The 24,266-nt window shown below is 57.9% G+C and overlaps 50 non-coding genes across 50 annotated transcripts; all 50 read right to left on the bottom strand.

Annotated features, from left to right (window-relative positions):
* Nucleotides 1–276: 276 nt before the first annotated feature.
* LOC121056505 lies at nucleotides 277–391 on the bottom strand. Its single transcript, XR_005813363.1, has one exon. It is a non-coding gene; the product is annotated as a 5S ribosomal RNA (ribosomal RNA).
* A 372-nt stretch (nucleotides 392–763) lies between these two features.
* Nucleotides 764–882, bottom strand: LOC121056293. Its single transcript, XR_005813158.1, has one exon. It is a non-coding gene; the product is annotated as a 5S ribosomal RNA (ribosomal RNA).
* A 371-nt stretch (nucleotides 883–1,253) lies between these two features.
* Nucleotides 1,254–1,372, bottom strand: LOC121056292. Its single transcript, XR_005813157.1, has one exon. It is a non-coding gene; the product is annotated as a 5S ribosomal RNA (ribosomal RNA).
* A 371-nt stretch (nucleotides 1,373–1,743) lies between these two features.
* LOC121056504 lies at nucleotides 1,744–1,858 on the bottom strand. Its single transcript, XR_005813362.1, has one exon. It is a non-coding gene; the product is annotated as a 5S ribosomal RNA (ribosomal RNA).
* Nucleotides 1,859–2,230: 372 nt separating this feature from the next.
* LOC121056291 lies at nucleotides 2,231–2,349 on the bottom strand. The gene has a single exon (XR_005813156.1). It is a non-coding gene; the product is annotated as a 5S ribosomal RNA (ribosomal RNA).
* A 371-nt stretch (nucleotides 2,350–2,720) lies between these two features.
* Nucleotides 2,721–2,839, bottom strand: LOC121056290. The gene has a single exon (XR_005813155.1). It is a non-coding gene; the product is annotated as a 5S ribosomal RNA (ribosomal RNA).
* Nucleotides 2,840–3,210: 371 nt separating this feature from the next.
* Nucleotides 3,211–3,325, bottom strand: LOC121056503. Its single transcript, XR_005813361.1, has one exon. It is a non-coding gene; the product is annotated as a 5S ribosomal RNA (ribosomal RNA).
* Nucleotides 3,326–3,697: 372 nt separating this feature from the next.
* LOC121056289 lies at nucleotides 3,698–3,816 on the bottom strand. The gene has a single exon (XR_005813154.1). It is a non-coding gene; the product is annotated as a 5S ribosomal RNA (ribosomal RNA).
* A 371-nt stretch (nucleotides 3,817–4,187) lies between these two features.
* On the bottom strand, nucleotides 4,188–4,306 carry LOC121056370. The gene has a single exon (XR_005813230.1). It is a non-coding gene; the product is annotated as a 5S ribosomal RNA (ribosomal RNA).
* Nucleotides 4,307–4,674: 368 nt separating this feature from the next.
* LOC121056571 lies at nucleotides 4,675–4,793 on the bottom strand. Its single transcript, XR_005813397.1, has one exon. It is a non-coding gene; the product is annotated as a 5S ribosomal RNA (ribosomal RNA).
* Nucleotides 4,794–5,165: 372 nt separating this feature from the next.
* On the bottom strand, nucleotides 5,166–5,284 carry LOC121056450. The gene has a single exon (XR_005813308.1). It is a non-coding gene; the product is annotated as a 5S ribosomal RNA (ribosomal RNA).
* Nucleotides 5,285–5,656: 372 nt separating this feature from the next.
* On the bottom strand, nucleotides 5,657–5,775 carry LOC121056241. Its single transcript, XR_005813107.1, has one exon. It is a non-coding gene; the product is annotated as a 5S ribosomal RNA (ribosomal RNA).
* Nucleotides 5,776–6,144: 369 nt separating this feature from the next.
* On the bottom strand, nucleotides 6,145–6,263 carry LOC121056460. The gene has a single exon (XR_005813318.1). It is a non-coding gene; the product is annotated as a 5S ribosomal RNA (ribosomal RNA).
* A 372-nt stretch (nucleotides 6,264–6,635) lies between these two features.
* Nucleotides 6,636–6,754, bottom strand: LOC121056449. Its single transcript, XR_005813307.1, has one exon. It is a non-coding gene; the product is annotated as a 5S ribosomal RNA (ribosomal RNA).
* A 372-nt stretch (nucleotides 6,755–7,126) lies between these two features.
* On the bottom strand, nucleotides 7,127–7,245 carry LOC121056240. Its single transcript, XR_005813106.1, has one exon. It is a non-coding gene; the product is annotated as a 5S ribosomal RNA (ribosomal RNA).
* Nucleotides 7,246–7,614: 369 nt separating this feature from the next.
* Nucleotides 7,615–7,733, bottom strand: LOC121056349. The gene has a single exon (XR_005813210.1). It is a non-coding gene; the product is annotated as a 5S ribosomal RNA (ribosomal RNA).
* Nucleotides 7,734–8,105: 372 nt separating this feature from the next.
* On the bottom strand, nucleotides 8,106–8,224 carry LOC121056359. The gene has a single exon (XR_005813220.1). It is a non-coding gene; the product is annotated as a 5S ribosomal RNA (ribosomal RNA).
* Nucleotides 8,225–8,596: 372 nt separating this feature from the next.
* Nucleotides 8,597–8,715, bottom strand: LOC121056223. Its single transcript, XR_005813090.1, has one exon. It is a non-coding gene; the product is annotated as a 5S ribosomal RNA (ribosomal RNA).
* Nucleotides 8,716–9,084: 369 nt separating this feature from the next.
* Nucleotides 9,085–9,203, bottom strand: LOC121056235. The gene has a single exon (XR_005813102.1). It is a non-coding gene; the product is annotated as a 5S ribosomal RNA (ribosomal RNA).
* Nucleotides 9,204–9,575: 372 nt separating this feature from the next.
* Nucleotides 9,576–9,694, bottom strand: LOC121056358. Its single transcript, XR_005813219.1, has one exon. It is a non-coding gene; the product is annotated as a 5S ribosomal RNA (ribosomal RNA).
* A 372-nt stretch (nucleotides 9,695–10,066) lies between these two features.
* Nucleotides 10,067–10,185, bottom strand: LOC121056372. The gene has a single exon (XR_005813232.1). It is a non-coding gene; the product is annotated as a 5S ribosomal RNA (ribosomal RNA).
* A 371-nt stretch (nucleotides 10,186–10,556) lies between these two features.
* LOC121056488 lies at nucleotides 10,557–10,675 on the bottom strand. The gene has a single exon (XR_005813346.1). It is a non-coding gene; the product is annotated as a 5S ribosomal RNA (ribosomal RNA).
* A 370-nt stretch (nucleotides 10,676–11,045) lies between these two features.
* LOC121056124 lies at nucleotides 11,046–11,164 on the bottom strand. Its single transcript, XR_005812991.1, has one exon. It is a non-coding gene; the product is annotated as a 5S ribosomal RNA (ribosomal RNA).
* A 372-nt stretch (nucleotides 11,165–11,536) lies between these two features.
* LOC121056501 lies at nucleotides 11,537–11,655 on the bottom strand. Its single transcript, XR_005813359.1, has one exon. It is a non-coding gene; the product is annotated as a 5S ribosomal RNA (ribosomal RNA).
* A 372-nt stretch (nucleotides 11,656–12,027) lies between these two features.
* Nucleotides 12,028–12,146, bottom strand: LOC121056419. Its single transcript, XR_005813277.1, has one exon. It is a non-coding gene; the product is annotated as a 5S ribosomal RNA (ribosomal RNA).
* A 372-nt stretch (nucleotides 12,147–12,518) lies between these two features.
* LOC121056145 lies at nucleotides 12,519–12,637 on the bottom strand. Its single transcript, XR_005813012.1, has one exon. It is a non-coding gene; the product is annotated as a 5S ribosomal RNA (ribosomal RNA).
* Nucleotides 12,638–13,009: 372 nt separating this feature from the next.
* LOC121056418 lies at nucleotides 13,010–13,128 on the bottom strand. Its single transcript, XR_005813276.1, has one exon. It is a non-coding gene; the product is annotated as a 5S ribosomal RNA (ribosomal RNA).
* A 372-nt stretch (nucleotides 13,129–13,500) lies between these two features.
* On the bottom strand, nucleotides 13,501–13,619 carry LOC121056144. The gene has a single exon (XR_005813011.1). It is a non-coding gene; the product is annotated as a 5S ribosomal RNA (ribosomal RNA).
* A 372-nt stretch (nucleotides 13,620–13,991) lies between these two features.
* Nucleotides 13,992–14,110, bottom strand: LOC121056521. Its single transcript, XR_005813379.1, has one exon. It is a non-coding gene; the product is annotated as a 5S ribosomal RNA (ribosomal RNA).
* Nucleotides 14,111–14,482: 372 nt separating this feature from the next.
* On the bottom strand, nucleotides 14,483–14,601 carry LOC121056142. Its single transcript, XR_005813009.1, has one exon. It is a non-coding gene; the product is annotated as a 5S ribosomal RNA (ribosomal RNA).
* Nucleotides 14,602–14,973: 372 nt separating this feature from the next.
* On the bottom strand, nucleotides 14,974–15,092 carry LOC121056599. Its single transcript, XR_005813400.1, has one exon. It is a non-coding gene; the product is annotated as a 5S ribosomal RNA (ribosomal RNA).
* A 372-nt stretch (nucleotides 15,093–15,464) lies between these two features.
* LOC121056143 lies at nucleotides 15,465–15,583 on the bottom strand. Its single transcript, XR_005813010.1, has one exon. It is a non-coding gene; the product is annotated as a 5S ribosomal RNA (ribosomal RNA).
* A 372-nt stretch (nucleotides 15,584–15,955) lies between these two features.
* Nucleotides 15,956–16,074, bottom strand: LOC121056164. Its single transcript, XR_005813031.1, has one exon. It is a non-coding gene; the product is annotated as a 5S ribosomal RNA (ribosomal RNA).
* A 372-nt stretch (nucleotides 16,075–16,446) lies between these two features.
* On the bottom strand, nucleotides 16,447–16,565 carry LOC121056140. Its single transcript, XR_005813007.1, has one exon. It is a non-coding gene; the product is annotated as a 5S ribosomal RNA (ribosomal RNA).
* A 372-nt stretch (nucleotides 16,566–16,937) lies between these two features.
* Nucleotides 16,938–17,056, bottom strand: LOC121056588. Its single transcript, XR_005813399.1, has one exon. It is a non-coding gene; the product is annotated as a 5S ribosomal RNA (ribosomal RNA).
* Nucleotides 17,057–17,428: 372 nt separating this feature from the next.
* LOC121056283 lies at nucleotides 17,429–17,547 on the bottom strand. The gene has a single exon (XR_005813148.1). It is a non-coding gene; the product is annotated as a 5S ribosomal RNA (ribosomal RNA).
* A 372-nt stretch (nucleotides 17,548–17,919) lies between these two features.
* LOC121056303 lies at nucleotides 17,920–18,038 on the bottom strand. Its single transcript, XR_005813168.1, has one exon. It is a non-coding gene; the product is annotated as a 5S ribosomal RNA (ribosomal RNA).
* A 367-nt stretch (nucleotides 18,039–18,405) lies between these two features.
* LOC121056157 lies at nucleotides 18,406–18,524 on the bottom strand. Its single transcript, XR_005813024.1, has one exon. It is a non-coding gene; the product is annotated as a 5S ribosomal RNA (ribosomal RNA).
* Nucleotides 18,525–18,896: 372 nt separating this feature from the next.
* Nucleotides 18,897–19,015, bottom strand: LOC121056166. Its single transcript, XR_005813033.1, has one exon. It is a non-coding gene; the product is annotated as a 5S ribosomal RNA (ribosomal RNA).
* A 372-nt stretch (nucleotides 19,016–19,387) lies between these two features.
* Nucleotides 19,388–19,506, bottom strand: LOC121056178. Its single transcript, XR_005813045.1, has one exon. It is a non-coding gene; the product is annotated as a 5S ribosomal RNA (ribosomal RNA).
* A 367-nt stretch (nucleotides 19,507–19,873) lies between these two features.
* On the bottom strand, nucleotides 19,874–19,992 carry LOC121056156. Its single transcript, XR_005813023.1, has one exon. It is a non-coding gene; the product is annotated as a 5S ribosomal RNA (ribosomal RNA).
* A 372-nt stretch (nucleotides 19,993–20,364) lies between these two features.
* LOC121056205 lies at nucleotides 20,365–20,483 on the bottom strand. The gene has a single exon (XR_005813072.1). It is a non-coding gene; the product is annotated as a 5S ribosomal RNA (ribosomal RNA).
* Nucleotides 20,484–20,855: 372 nt separating this feature from the next.
* LOC121056177 lies at nucleotides 20,856–20,974 on the bottom strand. Its single transcript, XR_005813044.1, has one exon. It is a non-coding gene; the product is annotated as a 5S ribosomal RNA (ribosomal RNA).
* A 371-nt stretch (nucleotides 20,975–21,345) lies between these two features.
* On the bottom strand, nucleotides 21,346–21,464 carry LOC121056323. The gene has a single exon (XR_005813187.1). It is a non-coding gene; the product is annotated as a 5S ribosomal RNA (ribosomal RNA).
* Nucleotides 21,465–21,836: 372 nt separating this feature from the next.
* Nucleotides 21,837–21,955, bottom strand: LOC121056154. The gene has a single exon (XR_005813021.1). It is a non-coding gene; the product is annotated as a 5S ribosomal RNA (ribosomal RNA).
* A 411-nt stretch (nucleotides 21,956–22,366) lies between these two features.
* LOC121056332 lies at nucleotides 22,367–22,485 on the bottom strand. Its single transcript, XR_005813196.1, has one exon. It is a non-coding gene; the product is annotated as a 5S ribosomal RNA (ribosomal RNA).
* A 166-nt stretch (nucleotides 22,486–22,651) lies between these two features.
* Nucleotides 22,652–22,770, bottom strand: LOC121056301. Its single transcript, XR_005813166.1, has one exon. It is a non-coding gene; the product is annotated as a 5S ribosomal RNA (ribosomal RNA).
* Nucleotides 22,771–23,142: 372 nt separating this feature from the next.
* Nucleotides 23,143–23,261, bottom strand: LOC121056204. Its single transcript, XR_005813071.1, has one exon. It is a non-coding gene; the product is annotated as a 5S ribosomal RNA (ribosomal RNA).
* A 372-nt stretch (nucleotides 23,262–23,633) lies between these two features.
* LOC121056176 lies at nucleotides 23,634–23,752 on the bottom strand. The gene has a single exon (XR_005813043.1). It is a non-coding gene; the product is annotated as a 5S ribosomal RNA (ribosomal RNA).
* Nucleotides 23,753–24,123: 371 nt separating this feature from the next.
* On the bottom strand, nucleotides 24,124–24,242 carry LOC121056322. Its single transcript, XR_005813186.1, has one exon. It is a non-coding gene; the product is annotated as a 5S ribosomal RNA (ribosomal RNA).
* Between the last annotated feature and the right edge of the window lie 24 nt (nucleotides 24,243–24,266).

Raw genomic sequence — 24,266 nt, 5'->3', positions numbered from 1 at the left:
GCTGACTCGTACCGCGTACGAACGGCAGGGTCTCATGAGAGCGAAAAGCAAGATACGTGTACCCCGAGCGAACGGCGGGACGTCTGTCCCAGACAGAAGGTGGAAGGAACGACGGCGTCGCCAGGCACGCGCGTCACGAGCGATAAACGCGTAGGCCGAACGAATGGCTTCGGCAAGTACCGAAAACGGTAAAAATGAACGAATGGCTCGACCGAGGTCCCAAAACGGCAAAAATGAACGAATGTCCCGACCAAGAACCCAAAACGGCTAAAAAGAGGGTTGCAACACGAGGACTTCCCAGGAGATCATCCTAGTACTACTCTCACCCAAGCACGGTTAACTTCGGAGTTCTGATGGGATCCGGTGCTTTAGTGCTAGTATGATCGCATCCACCATGTCTGGCACCGCCTGCCCCCTTATGCTCCCCGCGCGTGGCCCTTACCCGTCCGCCCGGGGCGAACCGTGCCGTCGTAGGAGCGAATAAGCGGCTGACTCGTACCGCGTACGAACGGCAGGGTCTCATGAGAGCGAAAAGCAAGATACGTGTACCCCGAGCGAACGGCGGGACGTCTGTCCCAGACAGAAGGTGGAAGGAACGACGGCGTCGCCAGGCACGCGCGTCACGAGCGATAAACGCGTAGGCCGAACGAATGGCTTCGGCAAGTACCGAAAACGGTAAAAATGAACGAATGGCTCGACCGAGGTCCCAAAACGGCAAAAATGAACGAATGTCCCGACCAAGAACCCAAAACGGCTAAAAAGAGGGTTGCAACACGAGGACTTCCCAGGAGGTCACCCATCCTAGTACTACTCTCACCCAAGCACGGTTAACTTCGGAGTTCTGATGGGATCCGGTGCTTTAGTGCTAGTATGATCGCATCCACCATGTCTGGCACCGCCTGCCCCCTTATGCTCCCCGCGCGTGGCCCTTACCCGTCCGCCGGGGCGAACCGTGCCGTCGTAGGAGCGAATAAATGGCTGACTCGTACCGCGTACGAACGGCAGGGTCTCATGAGAGCGAAAAGCGAGATACGTGTACCCCGAGCGAACGGCGGGACGTCTGTCCCGGACAGAAGGTGGAAGGAACGACGGCGTCGCCAGGCACGCGCGTCACGAGCGATAAACGCGTAGGCCGAACGAATGGCTTCGGCAAGTACCGAAAACGGTAAAAATGAACGAATGGCTCGACCGAGGTCCCAAAACGGCAAAAATGAACGAATGTCCCGACCAAGAACCCAAAACGGCTAAAAAGAGGGTTGCAACACGAGGACTTCCCAGGAGGTCACCCATCCTAGTACTACTCTCACCCAAGCACGGTTAACTTCGGAGTTCTGATGGGATCCGGTGCTTTAGTGCTAGTATGATCGCATCCACCATGTCTGGCACCGCCTGCCCCCTTATGCTCCCCGCGCGTGGCCCTTACCCGTCCGCCGGGGCGAACCGTGCCATCGTAGGAGCGAATAAATGGCTGACTCGTACCGCGTACGAACGGCAGGGTCTCATGAGAGCGAAAAGCAAGATACGTGTACCCCGAGCGAACGGCGGGACGTCTGTCCCAGACAGAAGGTGGAAGGAACGACGGCGTCGCCAGGCACGCGCGTCACGAGCGATAAACGCGTAGGCCGAACGAATGGCTTCGGCAAGTACCGAAAACGGTAAAAATGAACGAATGGCTCGACCGAGGTCCCAAAACGGCAAAAATGAACGAATGTCCCGACCAAGAACCCAAAACGGCTAAAAAGAGGGTTGCAACACGAGGACTTCCCAGGAGATCATCCTAGTACTACTCTCACCCAAGCACGGTTAACTTCGGAGTTCTGATGGGATCCGGTGCTTTAGTGCTAGTATGATCGCATCCACCATGTCTGGCACCGCCTGCCCCCTTATGCTCCCCGCGCGTGGCCCTTACCCGTCCGCCCGGGGCGAACCGTGCCGTCGTAGGAGCGAATAAGCGGCTGACTCGTACCGCGTACGAACGGCAGGGTCTCATGAGAGCGAAAAGCAAGATACGTGTACCCCGAGCGAACGGCGGGACGTCTGTCCCAGACAGAAGGTGGAAGGAACGACGGCGTCGCCAGGCACGCGCGTCACGAGCGATAAACGCGTAGGCCGAACGAATGGCTTCGGCAAGTACCGAAAACGGTAAAAATGAACGAATGGCTCGACCGAGGTCCCAAAACGGCAAAAATGAACGAATGTCCCGACCAAGAACCCAAAACGGCTAAAAAGAGGGTTGCAACACGAGGACTTCCCAGGAGGTCACCCATCCTAGTACTACTCTCACCCAAGCACGGTTAACTTCGGAGTTCTGATGGGATCCGGTGCTTTAGTGCTAGTATGATCGCATCCACCATGTCTGGCACCGCCTGCCCCCTTATGCTCCCCGCGCGTGGCCCTTACCCGTCCGCCGGGGCGAACCGTGCCGTCGTAGGAGCGAATAAATGGCTGACTCGTACCGCGTACGAACGGCAGGGTCTCATGAGAGCGAAAAGCGAGATACGTGTACCCCGAGCGAACGGCGGGACGTCTGTCCCGGACAGAAGGTGGAAGGAACGACGGCGTCGCCAGGCACGCGCGTCACGAGCGATAAACGCGTAGGCCGAACGAATGGCTTCGGCAAGTACCGAAAACGGTAAAAATGAACGAATGGCTCGACCGAGGTCCCAAAACGGCAAAAATGAACGAATGTCCCGACCAAGAACCCAAAACGGCTAAAAAGAGGGTTGCAACACGAGGACTTCCCAGGAGGTCACCCATCCTAGTACTACTCTCACCCAAGCACGGTTAACTTCGGAGTTCTGATGGGATCCGGTGCTTTAGTGCTAGTATGATCGCATCCACCATGTCTGGCACCGCCTGCCCCCTTATGCTCCCCGCGCGTGGCCCTTACCCGTCCGCCGGGGCGAACCGTGCCATCGTAGGAGCGAATAAATGGCTGACTCGTACCGCGTACGAACGGCAGGGTCTCATGAGAGCGAAAAGCAAGATACGTGTACCCCGAGCGAACGGCGGGACGTCTGTCCCAGACAGAAGGTGGAAGGAACGACGGCGTCGCCAGGCACGCGCGTCACGAGCGATAAACGCGTAGGCCGAACGAATGGCTTCGGCAAGTACCGAAAACGGTAAAAATGAACGAATGGCTCGACCGAGGTCCCAAAACGGCAAAAATGAACGAATGTCCCGACCAAGAACCCAAAACGGCTAAAAAGAGGGTTGCAACACGAGGACTTCCCAGGAGATCATCCTAGTACTACTCTCACCCAAGCACGGTTAACTTCGGAGTTCTGATGGGATCCGGTGCTTTAGTGCTAGTATGATCGCATCCACCATGTCTGGCACCGCCTGCCCCCTTATGCTCCCCGCGCGTGGCCCTTACCCGTCCGCCCGGGGCGAACCGTGCCGTCGTAGGAGCGAATAAGCGGCTGACTCGTACCGCGTACGAACGGCAGGGTCTCATGAGAGCGAAAAGCAAGATACGTGTACCCCGAGCGAACGGCGGGACGTCTGTCCCAGACAGAAGGTGGAAGGAACGACGGCGTCGCCAGGCACGCGCGTCACGAGCGATAAACGCGTAGGCCGAACGAATGGCTTCGGCAAGTACCGAAAACGGTAAAAATGAACGAATGGCTCGACCGAGGTCCCAAAACGGCAAAAATGAACGAATGTCCCGACCAAGAACCCAAAACGGCTAAAAAGAGGGTTGCAACACGAGGACTTCCCAGGAGGTCACCCATCCTAGTACTACTCTCACCCAAGCACGGTTAACTTCGGAGTTCTGATGGGATCCGGTGCTTTAGTGCTAGTATGATCGCATCCACCATGTCTGGCACCGCCTGCCCCCTTATGCTCCCCGCGCGTGGCCCTTACCCGTCCGCCGGGGCGAACCGTGCCGTCGTAGGAGCGAATAAATGGCTGACTCGTACCGCGTACGAACGGCAGGGTCTCATGAGAGCGAAAAGCGAGATACGTGTACCCCGAGCGAACGGCGGGACGTCTGTCCCGGACAGAAGGTGGAAGGAACGACGGCGTCGCCAGGCACGCGCGTCACGAGCGATAAACGCGTAGGCCGAACGAATGGCTTCGGCAAGTACCGAAAACGGTAAAAATGAACGAATGGCTCGACCGAGGTCCCAAAACGGCAAAAATGAACGAATGTCCCGACCAAGAACCCAAAACGGCTAAAAAGAGGGTGGCAACACGAGGACTTCCCAGGAGGTCACCCATCCTAGTACTACTCTCACCCAAGCACGGTTAACTTCGGAGTTCTGATGGGATCCGGTGCTTTAGTGCTAGTATGATCGCATCCACCATGTCTGGCACCGCCTGCCCCCTTATGCTCCCCGCGCGTGGCCCTTACCCGTCCGCCGGGGCGAACCGTGCCATCGTAGGAGCGAATAAATGGCTGACTCGTACCGCGTACGAACGGCAGGGTCTCATGAGAGCGAAAAGCGAGATACGTGTACCCCGAGCGAACGGCGGGACGTCTGTCCCGGACAGAAGGTGGAAGGAACGACGGCGTCACCAGGCACGCGCGTCACGAGCGATAAACGCGTAGGCCAAACGAATGGCTCCGGCAAGTATCGAAAACGGTAAAAATGAACGAATGGCTCGACCGAGGTCCCAAAACGGCAAAAATGAACGAATGTCTCGACCAAGAACCCAAAACCTAAAAAGGGGATGCAACACGAGGACTTCCCAGGAGGTCACCCATCCTAGTACTACTCTCGCCCAAGCACGCTTAACTTCGGAGTTCTGATGGGATCCGGTGCTTTAGTGCTGGTATGATCGCATCCAGCTTGTCTCGCACCGCGTGCCCCCTTATGCTCCCCGCGCGTGGCCGTTACCCGTCCGCCCGGGGCGAACCGTGCCGTCGTAGGAGCGAATAAGCGGCTGACTCGTACCGCGTACGAACGGCAGGGTCTCATGAGAGCGAAAAGCGAGATACGTGTACCCCGAGCGAACGGCGGGACGTCTGTCCCGGACAGAAGGTGGAACGACCGACGGCGTCGCCAGGCACGCGCGTCACGAGCGATAAACGCGTAGGCCGAACGAATGGCTCCGGTAAGTTCCGAAAACGGTAAAAATGAACGAATGGCTCGACCGAGGTCCCAAAACGGCAAAAATGAACGAATGTCTCGACCAAGAACCCAAAACGGCTAAAAAGAGGGATGCAACACGAGGACTTCCCAGGAGGTCACCCATCCTAGTACTACTCTCGCCCAAGCAAACTTAACTTCAGAGTTCTCATGGGATCCGGTGCTTTAGCGCTGGTGTGATCCCATCCAGCATGTCTCGCACCGCCTGCCCCCTTATGCTCCCCGCGCGTGGCCCTTACCCGTCCGCCCGGGGCAAACCGTGCCGTCGTAGGAGCGAATAAGCGGCTGACTCGTACCGCGTACGAACGGCAGGGTCTCATGAGAGCGAAAAGCGAGATACGTGTACCCCGAGCGAACGGCGGGACGTCTGTCCCGGACAGAAGGTGGAAGGAACGACGGCGTCGCCAGGCACGCGCGTCACGAGCGATAAACGCGTAGGCCGAACGAATGGCTCCGGCAAGTATCGAAAACGGTAAAAATGAACGAATGGCTCGACCGAGGTCCCAAAACGGCAAAAATGAACGAATGTCCCGACCAAGAACCCAAAACGGCTATAAAGAGGGATGCAACACGAGGACTTCCCAAGAGGTCACCCATCCTAGTACTACTCTCACCCAAGCACGGTTAACTTCGGAGTTCTGATGGGATCCGGTGCTTTAGTGCTAGTATGATCGCATCCACCATGTCTGGCACCGCCTGCCCCCTTATGCTCCCCGCGCGTGGCCCTTACCCGTCCGCCGGGGCGAACCGTGCCGTCGTAGGAGCGAATAAATGGCTGACTCGTACCGCGTACGAACGGCAGGGTCTCATGAGAGCGAAAAGCGAGATACGTGTACCCCGAGCGAACGGCGGGACGTCTGTCCCGGACAGAAGGTGGAAGGAACGACGGCGTCCCCAGGCACGCGCGTCACGAGCGATAAACGCGTAGGCCAAACGAATGGCTCCGGCAAGTATCGAAAACGGTAAAAATGAACGAATGGCTCGACCGAGGTCCCAAAACGGCAAAAATGAACGAATGTCTCGACCAAGAACCCAAAACCTAAAAAGGGGGATGCAACACGAGGACTTCCCAGGAGGTCACCCATCCTAGTACTACTCTCGCCCAAGCACGCTTAACTTCGGAGTTCTGATGGGATCCGGTGCTTTAGTGCTGGTATGATCGCATCCAGCTTGTCTCGCACCGCGTGCCCCCTTATGCTCCCCGCGCGTGGCCGTTACCCGTCCGCCCGGGGCGAACCGTGCCGTCGTAGGAGCGAATAAGCGGCTGACTCGTACCGCGTACGAACGGCAGGGTCTCATGAGAGCGAAAAGCGAGATACGTGTACCCCGAGCGAACGGCGGGACGTCTGTCCCGGACAGAAGGTGGAACGACCGACGGCGTCGCCAGGCACGCGCGTCACGAGCGATAAACGCGTAGGCCGAACGAATGGCTCCGGTAAGTTCCGAAAACGGTAAAAATGAACGAATGGCTCGACCGAGGTCCCAAAACGGCAAAAATGAACGAATGTCTCGACCAAGAACCCAAAACGGCTAAAAAGAGGGATGCAACACGAGGACTTCCCAGGAGGTCACCCATCCTAGTACTACTCTCGCCCAAGCAAACTTAACTTCAGAGTTCTCATGGGATCCGGTGCTTTAGCGCTGGTGTGATCCCATCCAGCATGTCTCGCACCGCCTGCCCCCTTATGCTCCCCGCGCGTGGCCCTTACCCGTCCGCCCGGGGCAAACCGTGCCGTCGTAGGAGCGAATAAGCGGCTGACTCGTACCGCGTACGAACGGCAGGGTCTCATGAGAGCGAAAAGCGAGATACGTGTACCCCGAGCGAACGGCGGGACGTCTGTCCCGGACAGAAGGTGGAAGGAACGACGGCGTCGCCAGGCACGCGCGTCACGAGCGATAAACGCGTAGGCCGAACGAATGGCTCCGGCAAGTATCGAAAACGGTAAAAATGAACGAATGGCTCGACCGAGGTCCCAAAACGGCAAAAATGAACGAATGTCCCGACCAAGAACCCAAAACGGCTATAAAGAGGGATGCAACACGAGGACTTCCCAAGAGGTCACCCATCCTAGTACTACTCTCACCCAAGCACGGTTAACTTCGGAGTTCTGATGGGATCCGGTGCTTTAGTGCTAGTATGATCGCATCCACCATGTCTGGCACCGCCTGCCCCCTTATGCTCCCCGCGCGTGGCCCTTACCCGTCCGCCGGGGCGAACCGTGCCGTCGTAGGAGCGAATAAATGGCTGACTCGTACCGCGTACGAACGGCAGGGTCTCATGAGAGCGAAAAGCGAGATACGTGTACCCCGAGCGAACGGCGGGACGTCTGTCCCGGACAGAAGGTGGAAGGAACGACGGCGTCCCCAGGCACGCGCGTCACGAGCGATAAACGCGTAGGCCAAACGAATGGCTCCGGCAAGTATCGAAAACGGTAAAAATGAACGAATGGCTCGACCGAGGTCCCAAAACGGCAAAAATGAACGAATGTCTCGACCAAGAACCCAAAACCTAAAAAGGGGGATGCAACACGAGGACTTCCCAGGAGGTCACCCATCCTAGTACTACTCTCGCCCAAGCACGCTTAACTTCGGAGTTCTGATGGGATCCGGTGCTTTAGTGCTGGTATGATCGCATCCAGCTTGTCTCGCACCGCGTGCCCCCTTATGCTCCCCGCGCGTGGCCGTTACCCGTCCGCCCGGGGCGAACCGTGCCGTCGTAGGAGCGAATAAGCGGCTGACTCGTACCGCGTACGAACGGCAGGGTCTCATGAGAGCGAAAAGCGAGATACGTGTACCCCGAGCGAACGGCGGGACGTCTGTCCCGGACAGAAGGTGGAACGAACGACGGCGTCGCCAGGCACGCGCGTCACGAGCGATAAACGCGTAGGCCGAACGAATGGCTCCGGTAAGTTCCGAAAACGGTGAAAATGAACGAATGGCTCAACCGAGGTCCCAAAACGGCAAGAATGAACGAATGTCTCGACCAAGAACCCAAAACGGCTAAAAAGAGGGATGCAACACGAGGACTTCCCAGGAGGTCACCCATCCTAGTACTACTCTCGCCCAAGCACACTTAACTTCAGAGTTCTCATGGGATCCGGTGCTTTAGCGCTGGTGTGATCCCATCCAGCATGTCTCGCACCGCCTGCCCCCTTATGCTCCCCGCGCGTGGCCCTTACCCGTCCGCCCGGGGCGAACCGTGCCGTCGTAGGAGCGAATAAGCGGCTGACTCGTACCGCGTACGAACGGCAGGGTCTCATGAGAGCGAAAAGCGAGATACGTGTACCCCGAGCGAACGGCGGGACGTCTGTCCCGGACAGAAGGTGGAAGGAACGACGGCGTCGCCAGGCACGCGCGTCACGAGCGATAAACGCGTAGGCCGAACGAATGGCTCCGGCAAGTATCGAAAACGGTAAAAATGAACGAATGGCTCGACCGAGGTCCCAAAACGGCAAAAATGAACGAATGTCCCGACCAAGAATCCAAAACGGCTATAATGAGGGATGCAACACGAGGACTTCCCAGGAGGTCACCCATCCTAGTACTACTCTCACCCAAGCACGGTTAACTTCGGAGTTCTGATGGGATCCGGTGCTTCAGTGCTAGTATGATCGCATCCACCATGTCTGGCACCGCCTGCCCCCTTATGCTCCCCGCGCGTGGCCCTTACCCGTCCGCCGGGGCGAACCGTGCCGTCGTAGGAGCGAATAAATGGCTGACTCGTACCGCGTACGAACGGCAGGGTCTCATGAGAGCGAAAAGCGAGATACGTGTACCCCGAGCGAACGGCGGGACGTCTGTCCTGGACAGAAGGTGGAAGGAACGACGGCGTCCCCAGGCACGCGCGTCACGAGCGATAAACGCGTAGGCCAAACGAATGGCTCCGGCAAGTATCGAAAACGGTAAAAATGAACGAATGGCTCGACCGAGGTCCCAAAACGGCAAAAATGAACGAATGTCTCGACCAAGAACCCAAAACCTAAAAAGGGGGATGCAACACGAGGACTTCCCAGGAGGTCACCCATCCTAGTACTACTCTCGCCCAAGCACGCTTAACTTCGGAGTTCTGATGGGATCCGGTGCTTTAGTGCTGGTATGATCGCATCCAGCTTGTCTCGCACCGCGTGCCCCCTTATGCTCCCCGCGCGTGGCCGTTACCCGTCCGCCCGGGGCGAACCGTGCCGTCGTAGGAGCGAATAAGCGGCTGACTCGTACCGCGTACGAACGGCAGGGTCTCATGAGAGCGAAAAGCGAGATACGTGTACCCCGAGCGAACGGCGGGACGTCTGTCCCGGACAGAAGGTGGAACGAACGACGGCGTCGCCAGGCACGCGCGTCACGAGCGATAAACGCGTAGGCCGAACGAATGGCTCCGGTAAGTTCCAAAAACGGTGAAAATGAACGAATGGCTCAACCGAGGTCCCAAAACGGCAAAAATGAACGAATGTCTCGACCAAGAACCCAAAACGGCTAAAAAGAGGGATGCAACACGAGGACTTCCCAGGAGGTCACCCATCCTAGTACTACTCTCGCCCAAGCACACTTAACTTCAGAGTTCTCATGGGATCCGGTGCTTTAGCGCTGGTGTGATCCCATCCAGCATGTCTCGCACCGCCTGCCCCCTTATGCTCCCCGCGCGTGGCCCTTACCCGTCCGCCCGGGGCGAACCGTGCCGTCGTAGGAGCGAATAAGCGGCTGACTCGTACCGCGTACGAACGGCAGGGTCTCATGAGAGCGAAAAGCGAGATACGTGTACCCCGAGCGAACGGCGGGACGTCTGTCCCGGACAGAAGGTGGAAGGAACGACGGCGTCGCCAGGCACGCGCGTCACGAGCGATAAACGCGTAGGCCGAACGAATGGCTTCGGCAAGTACCGAAAACGGTAAAAATGAACGAATGGCTCGACCGAGGTCCCAAAACGGCAAAAATGAACGAATGTCCCGACCAAGAACCCAAAACGGCTAAAAAGAGGGTTGCAACACGAGGACTTCCCAGGAGGTCACCCATCCTAGTACTACTCTCACCCAAGCACGGTTAACTTCGGAGTTCTGATGGGATCCGATGCTTTAGTGCTAGTATGATCGCATCCACCATGTCTGGCACCGCCTGCCCCCTTATGCTCCCCGCGCGTGGCCCTTACCCGTCCGCCGGGGCGAACCGTGCCGTCGTAGGAGCGAATAAATGGCTGACTCGTACCGCGTACGAACGGCAGGGTCTCATGAGAGCGAAAAGCGAGATACGTGTACCCCGAGCGAACGGCGGGACGTCTGTCCCGGACAGAAGGTGGAAGGAACGACGGCGTCACCAGGCACGCGCGTCACGAGCGATAAACGCGTAGGCCAAACGAATGGCTCCGGCAAGTATCGAAAACGGTAAAAATGAACGAATGGCTCGACCGAGGTCCCAAAACGGCAAAAATGAACGAATGTCCCGACCAAGAACCCAAAACGGCTAAAAAGAGGGATGCAACACGAGGACTTCCCAGGAGGTCACCCATCCTAGTACTACTCTCGCCCAAGCACGCTTAACTTCGGAGTTCTGATAGGATCCGGTGCTTTAGTGCTGGTATGATCGCATCCAGCCTGTCTGGCACCGCCTGCCCCCTTATGCTCCCCGCGCGTGGCCCTTACCCGTCCGCCTGGGGCGAACAGTGCCGTCGTAGGAGCGAATAAATTGCTGACTTGTACCGCGTATGAACGGCAGGGTCTCATGAGAGCGAAAAGCGAGATACGTGTACCCCGAGCGAACGGCGGGACGTCTGTCCCGGACAGAAGGTGGAAGGAACGACGGCGTCGCCAGGCACGCGCGTCACGAGCGATAAACGCGTAGGCCGAACGAATGGCTCCGGCAAGTATCGAAAACGGTAAAAATGAACGAATGGCTCGACCGAGGTCCCAAAACGGCAAAAATGAACGAATGTCTCGACCAAGAACCCAAAACCTAAAAAGGGGGATGCAACACGAGGACTTCCCAGGAGGTCACCCATCCTAGTACTACTCTCGCCCAAGCACGCTTAACTTCGGAGTTCTGATGGGATCCGGTGCTTTAGTGCTGGTATGATCGCATCCAGCTTGTCTCGCACCGCGTGCCCCCTTATGCTCCCCGCGCGTGGCCGTTACCCGTCCGCCCGGGGCGAACCGTGCCGTCGTAGGAGCGAATAAGCGGCTGACTCGTACCGCGTACGAACGGCAGGGTCTCATGAGAGCGAAAAGCGAGATACGTGTACCCCGAGCGAACGGCGGGACGTCTGTCCCGGACAGAAGGTGGAACGAACGACGGCGTCGCCAGGCACGCGCGTCACGAGCGATAAACGCGTAGGCCGAACGAATGGCTCCGGTAAGTTCCGAAAACGGTAAAAATGAACGAATGGCTCAACCGAGGTCCCAAAACGGCAAAAATGAACGAATGTCTCGACCAAGAACCCAAAACGGCTAAAAAGAGAGATGCAACACGAGGACTTCCCAGCAGGTCACCCATCCTAGTACTACTCTCGCCCAAGCACACTTAACTTCAGAGTTCTCATGGGATCCGGTGCTTTAGCTCTGGTGTGATCCCATCCAGCATGTCTCGCACCGCCTGCCCCCTTATGCTCCCCGCGCGTGGCCCTTACCCGTCCGCCCGGGGCGAACCGTGCCGTCGTAGGAGCGAATAAGCGGCTGACTCGTACCGCGTACGAACGGCAGGGTCTCATGAGAGCGAAAAGCGAGATACGTGTACCCCGAGCGAACGGCGGGACGTCTGTCCCGGACAGAAGGTGGAAGGAACGACGGCGTCGCCAGGCACGCGCGTCACGAGCGATAAACGCGTAGGCCGAACGAATGGCTCCGGCAAGTACCGAAAACGGTAAAAATGAACGAATGGCTCGACCGAGGTCCCAAAACGGCAAAAATGAACGAATGTCTCGACCAAGAACCCAAAACGGCTAAAAACAGGGATGCAACACAAGGACTTCCCAGGAGGTCACCCATCCTAGTACTACTCTCGCCCAAGCATGCTTATCTTCAGAGTTCTGATAGGATCCGATGCTTTAGTGCTGGTATGATCGCATCCAGCCTGTCTGGCACCGCCTGCCCCCTTATGCTCCCCGCGCGTGGCCCTTACCCGTCCGCCCGGGGCGAACCGTGCCGTCGTAGGAGCGAATAAATGGCTGACTCGTACCGCGTACGAACGGCAGGGTCTCATGAGAGCGAAAAGCGAGATACGTGTACCCCGAGCGAACGGCGGGACGTCTGTCCCGGACAGAAGGTGGAACGAACGACGGCGTCGCCAGGCACGCGCGTCACGAGCGATAAACGCGTAGGCCGAACGAATGGCTCCGGCAAGTACTGAAAACGGTAAAAATGAACGAATGGCTCGACCGAGGTCCCAAAACGGCAAAAATGAACGAATGTCTCGACCAAGAACCCAAAACGGCTAAAAAGACGGATGCAACACGAGGACTTCCCAGGAGGTCACCCATCCTAGTACTACTCTCGCCCAAGCACGCTTAACTTCGGAGTTCTGATAGGATCCGGTGCTTTAGTGCTGGTATGATCGCATCCAGCCTGTCTTGCACCGCCTGCCCCCTTATGCTCCCCGCGCGTGGCCCTTACCCGTCCGCCCGGGGCGAACCGTGCCGTCGTAGGACCGAATAAGCGGCTGACTCGTACCGCGTACGAACGGCAGGGTCTCATGAGAGCGAAAAGCGAGATACGTGTACCCCGAGCGAACGGCGGGACGTCTGTCCCGGACAGAAGGTGGAAGGAACGACGGCGTCGCCAGGCACGCGCGTCACGAGCGATAAACGCGTAGGCCGAACGAATGGCTCCGGCAAGTACCGAAAACGGTAAAAATGAACGAATGGCTCGACCGAGGTCCCAAAACGGCAAAAATGAACGAATGTCTCGACCAAGAACCCAAAACGGCTAAAAACAGGGATGCAACACAAGGACTTCCCAGGAGGTCACCCATCCTAGTACTACTCTCGCCCAAGCATGCTTATCTTCAGAGTTCTGATAGGATCCGATGCTTTAGTGCTGGTATGATCGCATCCAGCCTGTCTGGCACCGCCTGCCCCCTTATGCTCCCCGCGCGTGGCCCTTACCCGTCCGCCCGGGGCGAACCGTGCCGTCGTAGGAGCGAATAAATGGCTGACTCGTACCGCGTACGAACGGCAGGGTCTCATGAGAGCGAAAAGCGAGATACGTGTACCCCGAGCGAACGGCGGGACGTCTGTCCCGGACAGAAGGTGGAACGAACGACGGCGTCGCCAGGCACGCGCGTCACGAGCGATAAACGCGTAGGCCGAACGAATGGCTCCGGCAAGTACTGAAAACGGTAAAAATGAACGAATGGCTCGACCGAGGTCCCAAAACGGCAAAAATGAACGAATGTCTCGACCAAGAACCCAAAACGGCTAAAAAGACGGATGCAACACGAGGACTTCCCAGGAGGTCACCCATCCTAGTACTACTCTCGCCCAAGCACGCTTAACTTCGGAGTTCTGATAGGATCCGGTGCTTTAGTGCTGGTATGATCGCATCCAGCCTGTCTTGCACCGCCTGCCCCCTTATGCTCCCCGCGCGTGGCCCTTACCCGTCCGCCCGGGGCGAACCGTGCCGTCGTAGGACCGAATAAGCGGCTGACTCGTACCGCGTACGAACGGCAGGGTCTCATGAGAGCGAAAAGCGAGATACGTGTACCCCGAGCGAACGGCGGGACGTCTGTCCCGGACAGAAGGTGGAAGGAACGACGGCGTCGCCAGGCACGCGCGTCACGAGCGATAAACGCGTAGGCCAAACGAATGGCTCCGGCAAGTACCGAAAACGGTAAAAATGAACGAATGGCTCGACCGAGGTCCCAAAACGGCAAAAATGAACGAATGTCCCGACCAAGAACCCAAAACGGCTAAAAAGAGGGATGCAACACGAGGACTTCCCAGGAGGTCACCCATCCTAGTACTACTCTCGCCCAAGCACGCTTAACTTCGGAGTTCTGATAGGATCCGGTGCTTTAGTGCTGGTATGATTGCATCCAGCCTGTCTTGCACCGCCTGCCCCCTTATGCTCCCCGCGCGTGGCCCTTACCCGTCCGCCCGGGGCGAACCGTGCCGTCGTAGGACCGAATAAGCGGCTGACTCGTACCGCGTACGAACGGCAGGGTCTCATGAGAGCGAAAAGCGAGATACGTGTACCCCGAGCGAATGGCGGGACGTCTGTCCCGGACAGAAGGTGGAACGAACGACGGCGTCGCCAGGCACGCGCGTCACGAGCGATAAACGCGTCGGCCGAACGAATGGCTCCGGCAAGTACCGAAAACGGTAAAAATGAACGAATGGCTCGACCGAGGTCCCAAAACGGCAAAAATGAACGAATGTCCCGACCAAGAACCCAAAACGGCTAAAAAGAGGGATGCAACACGAGGACTTCCCAGGAGGTCACCCGTCCTAGTACTACTCTCGCCCAAGCACGCTTAACTTCAGAGTTCTGATGGGATCCGGTGCTTTAGTGCTGGTATGATCGCATCCAGCCTGTCTGGCACCGCCTGCCCCCTTATGCTCCCCGCGCGTGGCCCTTACCCGTCCGCCTGGGGCGAACAGTGCCGTCGTAGGAGCGAATAAATTGCTGACTTGTACCGCGTACGAACGGCAGGGTCTCATGAGAGCGAAAAGCGAGATACGTGTACCCCGAGCGAACGGCGGGACGTCTGTCCCGGACAGAAGGTGGAAGGAACGACGGCGTCGCCAGGCACGCGCGTCACGAGCGATAAACGCGTAGGCCGAACGAATGGCTCCGGCAAGTACCGAAAACGGTAAAAATGAACGAATGGCTCGACCGAGGTCCCAAAACGGCAAAAATGAACGAATGTCTCGACGAAGAACCCAAAACGGCTAAAAAGAGGGATGCAACACGAGGACTTCCTTGGAGGTCACCCATCCTAGTACTACTCTCGCCCAAGCACGCTTAACTTCGGAGTTCTGATGGGATCCGGTGCTTTAGTGCTGGTATGATCGCATCCAGCATGTCTCGCACCGCCTGCCCCCTTATGCTCCCCGCGCGTGGCCCTTACCCGTCCGCCCGGGGCGAACCGTGCCGTCGTAGGAGCGAATAAATGGCTGACTCGTACCGCGTACGAACGGCAGGGTCTCATGAGAGCGAAAAGCGAGATACGTGTACCCCGAGCGAACGGCGGGACGTCTGTCCCGGACAGAAGGTGGAAGGAACAACGGCGTCGCCAGGCACGCGCGTCACGAGCGATAAACGCGTAGGCCGAACGAATGGCTCCGGCAAATACTGAAAACGGTAAAAATGAACGAATGGCTCGACCGAGGTCCCAAAACGGCAAAAATGAACGAATGTCTCGACCAAGAACCCAAAACGGCTAAAAAGACGGATGCAACACGAGGACTTCCCAGGAGGTCACCCATCCTAGTACTACTCTCGCCCAAGCACGCTTAACTTCGGAGTTCTGATAGGATCCGGTGCTTTAGTGCTGGTATGATCGCATCCAGCCTGTCTTGCACCGCCTGCCCCCTTATGCTCCCCGCGCGTGGCCCTTACCCGTCCGCCCGGGGCGAACCGTGCCGTCGTAGGACCGAATAAGCGGCTGACTCGTACCGCGTACGAACGGCAGGGTCTCATGAGAGCGAAAAGCGAGATACGTGTACCCCGAGCGAACGGCGGGACGTCTGTCCCGGACAGAAGGTGGAAGGAACGACGGCGTCGCCAGGCACGCGCGTCACGAGCGATAAACGCGTAGGCCAAACGAATGGCTCCGGCAAGTACCGAAAACGGTAAAAATGAACGAATGGCTCGACCGAGGTCCCAAAACGGCAAAAATGAACGAATGTCCCGACCAAGAACCCAAAACGGCTAAAAAGAGGGATGCAACACGAGGACTTCCCAGGAGGTCACCCATCCTAGTACTACTCTCGCCCAAGCACGCTTAACTTCAGAGTTCTGATAGGATCCGGTGCTTTAGTGCTGGTATGATTGCATCCAGCCTGTCTTGCACCGCCTGCCCCCTTATGCTCCCCGCGCGTGGCCCTTACCCGTCCGCCCGGGGCGAACCGTGCCGTCGTAGGACCGAATAAGCGGCTGACTCGTACCGCGTACGAACGGCAGGGTCTCATGAGAGCGAAAAGCGAGATACGTGTACCCCGAGCGAATGGCGGGACGTCTGTCCCGGACAGAAGGTGGAACGAACGACGGCGTCGCCAGGCACGCGCGTCACGAGCGATAAACGCGTCGGCCGAACGAATGGCTCCGGCAAGTACCGAAAACGGTAAAAATGAACGAATGGCTCGACCGAGGTCCCAAAACGGCAAAAATGAACGAATGTCCCGACCAAGAACCCAAAACGGCTAAAAAGAGGGATGCAACACGAGGACTTCCCAGGAGGTCACCCGTCCTAGTACTACTCTCGCCCAAGCACGCTTAACTTCAGAGTTCTGATGGGATCCGGTGCTTTAGTGCTGGTATGATCGCATCCAGCCTGTCTGGCACCGCCTGCCCCCTTATGCTCCCCGCGCGTGGCCCTTACCCGTCCGCCTGGGGCGAACAGTGCCGTCGTAGGAGCGAATAAATTGCTGACTTGTACCGCGTACGAACGGCAGGGTCTCATGAGAGCGAAAAGCGAGATACGTGTACCCCGAGCGAACGGCGGGACGTCTGTCCCGGACAGAAGGTGGAAGGAACGACGGCGTCGCCAGGCACGCGCGTCACGAGCGATAAACGCGTAGGCCGAACGAATGGCTCCGGCAAGTACCGAAAACGGTAAAAATGAACGAATGGCTCGACCGAGGTCCCAAAACGGCAAAAATGAACGAATGTCTCGACGAAGAACCCAAAACGGCTAAAAAGAGGGATGCAACACGAGGACTTCCTTGGAGGTCACCCATCCTAGTACTACTCTCGCCCAAGCACGCTTAACTTCGGAGTTCTGATGGGATCCGGTGCTTTAGTGCTGGTATGATCGCATCCAGCATGTCTCGCACCGCCTGCCCCCTTATGCTCCCCGCGCGTGGCCCTTACCCGTCCGCCCGGGGCGAACCGTGCCGTCGTAGGAGCGAATAAATGGCTGACTCGTACCGCGTACGAACGGCAGGGTCTCATGAGAGCGAAAAGCGAGATACGTGTACCCCGAGCGAACGGCAGGACGTCTGTCCCGGACAGAAGGTGGAAGGAACAACGGCGTCGCCAGGCACGCGCGTCACGAGCGATAAACGCGTAGGCCGAACGAATGGCTCCGGCAAGTACCGAAAACGGTAAAAATGAACGAATGGCTCGACCGAGGTCCCAAAACGGCAAAAATGAACGAATGTCCCGACCAAGAACCCAAAACGGCTAAAAAGAGGGATGCAACACGAGGACTTCCCAGCAGGTCACCCGTCCTAGTACTACTCTCGCCCGAGCACGCTTAACTTCAGAGTTCTAATGGGATCCGGTGCTTTAGTGCTGGTATGATCACATCCAGCATGTCTGGCTCCGCCTGCCCCCTTATGCTCCCCGCGCGTGGCCCTTACCCGTCCGCCCGGGGCGAACCGTGCCGTCGTAGGAGCGAATAAATGGCTGACTCGTACCGCGTACGAACGGCAGGGTCTCATGAGAGCGAAAAGCGAGATACGTGTACCCCGAGCGAACGGCGGGACGTCTGTCCCGGACAGAAGGTGGAAGGAACGACGGCGTCGCCAGGCACGCGCGTCACGAGCGATAAACGCGTAGGCCGAACGAATGGCTCCGGCAAGTACCGAAAACGGTAAAAATGAACGAATGGCTCGACCGAGGTCCCAAAACGGCAAAAATGAACGAATGTCCCGACCAAGAACCCAAAACGGCTAAAAAGAGGGTTGCAACACGAGGACTTCCCAGGAGGTCACGCATCCTAGTACCACTCTCGCCCAAGCACGCTTAACTTCGGAGTTCTGATGGGATCCGGTGCTTTAGTGCTGGTATGATCGCATCCAGCATGTCTGGCACCGCCTGCCCCCTTATGCTCCCCGCGCGTGGCCCTTACCCGTCCGCCCGGGGCGAACCGTGCCGTCGTAGGAGCGAATAAGCGGCTGACTCGTACCGCGTACGAACGGCAGGGTCTCATGAGAGCGAAAAGCGAGATACGTGTACCCCGAGCGAACGGCGGGACGTCTGTCCCGGACAGAAGGTGGAAGGAACGACGGCGTCGCCAGGCACGCGCGTCACGAGCGATAAACGCGTAGGCCGAACGAATGGCTCCGGCAAGTACCGAAAACGGTAAAAATGAACGAATGGCTCGACCGAGGTCCCAAAACGGCAAAAATGAACGAATGTCTCGACGAAGAACCCAAAACTTTCGAGGGATGCAACACGAGGACTTCCCAGGAGGTCAACCATCCTAGTACTACTCTCGCCCAAGCATGCTTAACTTCGGAGTTCTGATGGGATCCGGTGCTTTAGTGCTGGTATGATCGCATCCAGCATGTCTCGCACCGCGTGCCCCCTTATGCTTCCCGCGCGTGGCCCTTACCCGTCCGCCCGGGGCGAACCGTGCCGTCGTAGGAGCGAATAAGCGGCTGACTCGTACCGCGTACGAACGGCAGGGTCTCATGAGAGCGAAAAGCGAGATACGTGTACCCCGAGCGAACGGCGGGACGTCTGTCCCGGACAGAAGGTGGAACGAACGACGGCGTCGCCAGGCACGCGCGTCACGAGCGATAAACGCGTAGGCCGAACGAATGGCTCCGGCAAGTACCGAAAACGGTAAAAATGAACGAATGGCTCGACCGAAGTCCCAAAACGGCAAAAATGAACGAATGTCTCGACCAAGAACTCAAAACGGCTAAAAAGAGGGATGCAACACGAGGACTTCCCAGGAGGTCACCCATCCTAGTACTACTCTCGCCCAAGAACGCTTAACTTCGGAGTTCTGATGGGATCCGGTGCTTTAGTGCTGGTACGATCGCATCCAGCATGTCTCGCACCGCGTGCCCCCTTATGCTTCCCGCGCGTGGCCCTTACCCGTCCGCCCGGGGCGAACCGTGCCGTCGTAGGAGCGAATAAGCGGCTGACTCGTACCGCGTACGAACGGCAGGGTCTCATGAGAGCGAAAAGCGAGATACGTGTACCCCGAGCGAACGGCGGGACGTCTGTCCCGGACAGAAGGTGGAACGAACGACGGCGTCGCCAGGCACGCGCGTCACGAGCGATAAACGCGTAGGCCGAACGAATGGCTCCGGCAAGTTCCGAAAACGGTAAAAATGAACGAATGGCTCGACCGAGGTCCCAAAACGGCAAAAATGAACGAATGTCCCGACCAAGAACCCAAAACGGCTAAAAAGAGGGTTGCAACACGAGGACTTCCCTGGAGGTCACCCATCCTAGTACTACTCTCGCCCAAGCACGCTTGACTTCGGAGTTCTGATGGGATCCGGTGCTTTAGTGCTGGTATGATCGCATCCAGCATGTCTCGCACCGCGTGCCCCCTTATGCTTCCCGCGCGTGGCCCTTACCCGTCCGCCCGGGGCGAACCGTGCCGTCGTAGGAGCGAATAAGCGGCTGACTCGTACCACGTACGAACGGCAGGGTCTCATGAGAGCGAAAAGCGAGATACGTGTACCCCGAGCGAACGGCGGGACGTCTGTCCCGGACAGAAGGTGGAAGGAACGACGGCGTCGCCAGGCACGCGCGTCACGAGCGATAAACGCGTAGGCCGAACGAATGGCTCCGGCAAGTACCGAAAACGGTAAAAATGAACGAATGGCTCGACCGAGGTCCCAAAACGGCAAAAATGAACGAATGTCTCGACGAAGAACCCAAAACTTTCGAGGGATGCAACACGAGGACTTCCCAGGAGGTCAACCATCCTAGTACTACTCTCGCCCAAGCATGCTTAACTTCGGAGTTCTGATGGGATCCGGTGCTTTAGTGCTGGTATGATCGCATCCAGCATGTCTCGCACCGCGTGCCCCCTTATGCTTCCCGCGCGTGGCCCTTACCCGTCCGCCCGGGGCGAACCGTGCCGTCGTAGGAGCGAATAAGCGGCTGACTCGTACCGCGTACGAACGGCAGGGTCTCATGAGAGCGAAAAGCGAGATACGTGTACCCCGAGCGAACGGCGGGACGTCTGTCCCGGACAGAAGGTGGAACGAACGACGGCGTCGCCAGGCACGCGCGTCACGAGCGATAAACGCGTAGGCCGAACGAATGGCTCCGGCAAGTACCGAAAACGGTAAAAATGAACGAATGGCTCGACCGAAGTCCCAAAACGGCAAAAATGAACGAATGTCTCGACCAAGAACTCAAAACGGCTAAAAAGAGGGATGCAACACGAGGACTTCCCAGGAGGTCACCCATCCTAGTACTACTCTCGCCCAAGAACGCTTAACTTCGGAGTTCTGATGGGATCCGGTGCTTTAGTGCTGGTACGATCACATCCAGCATGTCTCGCACCGCGTGCCCCCTTATGCTTCCCGCGCGTGGCCCTTACCCGTCCGCCCGGGGCGAACCGTGCCGTCGTAGGAGCGAATAAGCGGCTGACTCGTACCGCGTACGAACGGCAGGGTCTCATGAGAGCGAAAAGCGAGATACGTGTACCCCGAGCGAACGGCGGGACGTCTGTCCCGGACAGAAGGTGGAACGAACGACGGCGTCGCCAGGCACGCGCGTCACGAGCGATAAACGCGTAGGCCGAACGAATGGCTCCGGCAAGTTCCGAAAACGGTAAAAATGAACGAATGGCTCGACCGAGGTCCCAAAACGGCAAAAATGAACGAATGTCCCGACCAAGAACCCAAAACGGCTAAAAAGAGGGTTGCAACACGAGGACTTCCCTGGAGGTCACCCATCCTAGTACTACTCTCGCCCAAGCACGCTTGACTTCGGAGTTCTGATGGGATCCGGTGCTTTAGTGCTGGTATGATCGCATCCAGCATGTCTCGCACCGCGTGCCCCCTTATGCTTCCCGCGCGTGGCCCTTACCCGTCCGCCCGGGGCGAACCGTGCCGTCGTAGGAGCGAATAAGCGGCTGACTCGTACCACGTACGAACGGCAGGGTCTCATGAGAGCGAAAAGCGAGATACGTGTACCCCGAGCGAACGGCGGGACGTCTGTCCCGGACAGAAGGTGGAACGAACGACGGCGTCGCCAGGCACGCGCGTCACGAGCGATAAACGCGTAGGCCGAACAAATGGCTCCGGCAAGTTCCGAAAACGGTAAAAATGAACGAATGGCTCAACCGAGGTCCCAAAACGGCAAAAATGAACGAATGTCTCGACCAAGAACCCAAAAGGCTAAAAAGAGGGATGCAACACGAGGTCTTCCCAAGAGGTCACCCATCCTAGTACTACTCTCGCCCAAGCACACTTAACTTCGGAGTTTTGATGGTATCCGATGCTTTAGTGCTGGTATGATCGCATCCAGCATGTCTCGCACCGCCTGCCCCCTTATGCTCCCCGCGCGTGGCCCTTACCCGTCCGCCCGGGGCGAACCGTGCCGTCGTAGGAGCGAATAAGCGGCTGACTCGTACCGCGTACGAACGGCAGGGTCTCATGAGAGTGAAAAGCGAGATACGTGTACCCCGAGCGAACGGCGGGACGTCTGTCCCGGACAGAAGGTGGAACGAACGACGGCGTCGCCAGGCACGCGCGTCACGAGCGATAAACGCGTAGGCCGAACGAATGGCTCCGGCAAGTTCCGAAAACGGTAAAAATGAACGAATGGCTCGACCGAGGTCCCAAAACGGAAAAAATGAACGAATGTCCCGACCAAGAACCCAAAACGGCTAAAAAGAGGGATGCAACACGAGGACTTCCCAGGAGGTCACCCGTCCTAGTACTACTCTCGCCCAAGCACGCTTAACTTCGAAGTTCTGATGGGATCCGGTGCTTTAGTGCTGGTATGATCGCATCCAGCATGTCTCGCACCGCCTGCCCCCTTATGCTCCCCGCGCGTGGCCCTTACCCGTCCGCCCGGGGCGAACCGTGCCGTCGTAGGAGCGAATAAGCGGCTGACTCGTACCGCGTACGAACGGCAGGGTCTCATGAGAGCGAAAAGCGAGATACGTGTACCCCGAGCGAACGGCGGGACGTCTGTCCCGGACAGAAGGTGGAACGAACGACGGCGTCGCCAGGCACGCGCGTCACGAGCGATAAACGCGTAGGCCGAACGAATGGCTCCGGCAAGTACCGAAAACGGTAAAAATGAACGAATGGCTCGACCGAGGTCCCAAACCGGCAAAAATGAACGAATGTCTCGACCAAGAACCCAAAACGGCTAAAATGAACGAATGTCTCCACCAAGAACCCAAAACGGCTAAAAAGAGGGATGCAACACGAGGACTTCCCAGGAGGTCACCCATCCTAGTACTACTCTCGCCCAAGCACGCTTCACTTCGGAGTTCTGATGGGATCCGGTGCTTTAGTGCTGGTATGATCGCATCCAGCATGTCTCGCACCGCGTGCCCCCTTATGCTTCCCGCGCGTGGCCCTTACCAGTCCGCCCGGGGCGAACCGTGCCGTCGTAGGAGCGAATAAGCGGCTGACTCGTACCGCGTACGAACGTCTCATGAGAGCGAAAAGCGAGATACGTGTACCCCGAGCGAACGGCGGGACGTAACACGAGGACTTCCCAGGAGGTCACCCATCCTAGTACTACTCTCGCCCAAGCACGCTTAACTTCGAAGTTCTCATGGGATCCGGTGCTTCAGTGCTGGTGTGATCACATCCAGCATGTCTCGCACCGCCTGCCCCCTTATGCTCCCCGCGCGTGGCCCTTACCCGTCCACCCGGGGCGAACCGTGCCGTCGTAGGAGCGAATAAGCGGCTGACTCGTACCGCGTACGAACGGCAGGGTCTCATGAGAGCGAAAAGCGAGATACGTGTACCCCGAGCGAACGGCGGGACGTCTGTCCCGGACAGATGGTGGAACGAACGACGGCGTCGCCAGGCACGCGCGTCACGAGCGATAAACGCGTAGGCCGAACGAATGGCTCCGGCAAGTACCGAAAACGGTAAAAATGAACGAATGGCTCGACCGAAGTCCCAAAACGGCAAAAATGAACGAATGTCTCGACCAAGAACTCAAAACGGCTAAAAAGAGGGATGCAACACGAGGACTTCCCAGGAGGTCACCCATCCTAGTACTACTCTCGCCCAAGAACGCTTAACTTCGGAGTTCTGATGGGATCCGGTGCTTTAGTGCTGGTACGATCACATCCAGCATGTCTCGCACCGCGTGCCCCCTTATGCTTCCCGCGCGTGGCCCTTACCCGTCCGCCCGGGGCGAACCGTGCCGTCGTAGGAGCGAATAAGCGGCTGACTCGTACCGCGTACGAACGGCAGGGTCTCATGAGAGCGAAAAGCGAGATACGTGTACCCCGAGCGAACGGCGGGACGTCTGTCCCGGACAGAAGGTGGAACGAACGACGGCGTCGCCAGGCACGCGCGTCACGAGCGATAAACGCGTAGGCCGAACGAATGGCTCCGGCAAGTTCCGAAAACGGTAAAAATGAACGAATGGCTCGACCGAGGTCCCAAAACGGCAAAAATGAACGAATGTCCCGACCAAGAACCCAAAACGGCTAAAAAGAGGGTTGCAACACGAGGACTTCCCTGGAGGTCACCCATCCTAGTACTACTCTCGCCCAAGCACGCTTGACTTCGGAGTTCTGATGGGATCCGGTGCTTTAGTGCTGGTATGATCGCATCCAGCATGTCTCGCACCGCGTGCCCCCTTATGCTTCCCGCGCGTGGCCCTTACCCGTCCGCCCGGGGCGAACCGTGCCGTCGTAGGAGCGAATAAGCGGCTGACTCGTACCACGTACGAACGGCAGGGTCTCATGAGAGCGAAAAGCGAGATACGTGTACCCCGAGCGAACGGCGGGACGTCTGTCCCGGACAGAAGGTGGAACGAACGACGGCGTCGCCAGGCACGCGCGTCACGAGCGATAAACGCGTAGGCCGAACAAATGGCTCCGGCAAGTTCCGAAAACGGTAAAAATGAACGAATGGCTCGACCGAGGTCCCAAAACGGCAAAAATGAACGAATGTCTCGACCAAGAACCCAAAAGGCTAAAAAGAGGGATGCAACACGAGGTCTTCCCAAGAGGTCACCCATCCTAGTACTACTCTCGCCCAAGCACACTTAACTTCGGAGTTTTGATGGTATCCGATGCTTTAGTGCTGGTATGATCGCATCCAGCATGTCTCGCACCGCCTGCCCC

This window comes from Oryza brachyantha, unplaced genomic scaffold, assembly GCF_000231095.2.
Source record: "Oryza brachyantha unplaced genomic scaffold, ObraRS2 ChrUN-Ctg46, whole genome shotgun sequence".
Taxonomy (NCBI): domain Eukaryota; kingdom Viridiplantae; phylum Streptophyta; class Magnoliopsida; order Poales; family Poaceae; genus Oryza; species Oryza brachyantha.
Note: the sequence above shows the minus strand (reverse complement) of the source record. Positions and strands in the feature narration are given on the sequence as shown.